Source organism: Pan paniscus, chromosome 1 (assembly GCF_029289425.2).
Source record: "Pan paniscus chromosome 1, NHGRI_mPanPan1-v2.0_pri, whole genome shotgun sequence".
Taxonomy (NCBI): Eukaryota; Metazoa; Chordata; class Mammalia; order Primates; family Hominidae; genus Pan; species Pan paniscus.
The window spans coordinates 180,290,274-180,292,576 of NC_073249.2; positions in this window are offsets into that span (position 1 = coordinate 180,290,274).

Genomic DNA, 2,303 nt, shown 5'->3' on the forward strand with positions numbered 1-2,303 from the left:
ACAACAATTTTCCTTCCGAAATCTCTCATCAATCAGACCCCTGCTCTGCACTCCCTCCCCCAGTCCAGATGGATGCCACCCTCCTCTCACCAGGACGTGACAGATACTGGCCCCCTCTCTGATCTCCTGCCCCCAGCTCCTTCTCATGAGCCACCATGCAGCGGAAGTGGGGGTTACTAAAATATGCATAGATCGCCCCACTCCCTCACTGGGAATAGCTTCCAGTGCCTCCCACACCCTTGGCCCTTGGGCTTCAGTCCAAGGTCCTTGTTTCCCTCCTCATCCTCACTGGCTGGCACCACCCCCACCATCCTCAAGCCCCACCCAAACAAGTCCCTTGTTCTTTCAGGGCTCAGGGCTTTGGCAAGCTGGCTCAATCCTGCAGCTTTCTATGAGCTATGCCTCTCCCAGGGCACCCTTCTCTTTGACTTCCTGGTGAACACTGGACCCATGAGACTCAGGTCAAAAGTCTCCCTCCCAAGGGGCCTTTCTGATCTCCCTAGACTGAGCTAGGGGTCCTCTTCTGTGCTCCCACAGGTATCCTTTTTTTTGTTTTGTTTTGTTTTGTTTTGTTTTGTTTTGTTTTGTTTTGTTTTGAGACAGAGGCTCGCTCTGTCGCCCAGGCTGGAGTGCAGTAGTGCCGCGGCTCATTGCAACCTCCGCCTCCCAGGTTCAAGCAGTTCTTGTGCCTCAGCCTCCCAAGTAGCTGAATAGCTGGGATTACAGGCACACGCCACCACACCTGGCTAATGTTTGTTATTTTTAGTAAAGACAGGGTTTTGCCATGTTGGCCAGGCTGGTCTCGAACTCCTGACCTCAGGTGATCTGCCCACCTTGGCCTCCCAAAATGCTGGGATTACAGGCGTGAGCCACTGTGCCCATCCCAAGGTCTCCATTTTTTGAACACCATATCACCCTGTGTTGTATTGTTTTCCTTACTTGTTTCTATGTAGCCGGCTCCCAGCACAGGCATAGGCATACAGCAGGTGCTCTGTATATGCTGAGTGCATGAGTGATTTGAACTGCAGTGTTACCAGGGTACCCTTTATGCCAGGGAAGGTGTGTCCCTTGGGGCTGAAGTACGTAGGAGGCAGTCAATGGCTCAGGCCAGGGGAGGGAGCAGTGGGAGATTTGAGGCAGATATTTGATCTCTCAGCCCCTCCCAGGGAGGCAGGGGACAAGGTGAAAGGGAGACGCTCCCCGCCCTAATCCTCAGCCCGCTGGGGAGAGAGGAATGCGTCTCCTGGGGTGGACCTGGGAAGTGGGGAGGTCAGGGCCCGCCCCTGGGAAGCCTAGCAGACAGCTCCCTGCATACATTCAGGTCTGCTGGGTTCTCCTACCAGGAAATCCGCAGACAGAGGAGACTGTCACCTCCCCCAAACCTCAGCCAGGTGCATGCACCACCTCTTCTGGCTCTTGGCCCTGCGCCGGCACTCTGGAGCACCGGGGAAGAAGGTGGAGCCAAAGCAGCCAGGACTGAGCAGAGATCTCTTGTCTTCTTTTTCTTGAAATGCAGCTGGAGGGACCAGGGTTTCACAGCAAGAACTTCCTGGCTGTGCATTTTTGCTGCACTTATTGCCTGTATGTACGGTCTTGCCGTCTATCTCGCGCTGTCTCTCCTGCTCATCGTGAATGTGCTCGTACACACACAGATGCAAGCAGACACTTAGGAATTCATAGCACAGGTTCTCAGACCTGCAGATAGACTTATAATAACACAGACATACCACAGCGCACCATGGCAGAAAGCCCTCCTTCATCCTCTGCTTGCTCACCTCTGAGGACAGAGCTCACAGCCTCTGAAGGCCTCCCTTTCCACTGGAAAATAGCTCTGGCTGTAGATCCAAATGTCTCTTCTTACCACTCCCCTTTGGCCCTGGCTTACTTGCAGTTTTCCACAGAGTCCCCTGCCTCTCTCTGTCCTGCAGACCCATCCGTCTCCCAAGCTACACTGAATACTCCCAGGCATTGCTTGTCTCAGGCGTCCCATGTCCCAGGCTACTCTGCCACTTGTGTTTGGGTGAGGTCCAAACAGCCTAGAGAAGATGGAACTGTCTCCCATTATCTGCTCCCCTGCAGCCACTCCAGAGTGGCATCTCGGCTGCAGATTAGTAAGGGCCACAGACAGAGCTACACAGTCAGTGTGACAATGGCCAATAGTGCAGTAGGTCCGCCTCCCTCCCCACTGGCCACGGCATCAGAGGGGCAGTGAACAGACCTGGAGACACTGCCTGCTCAGGCCACTGCGGGCATCTCTGGGAATGAACATGGACTGAGGTCTGGGCTGCTGGGTTCTCTTTTAT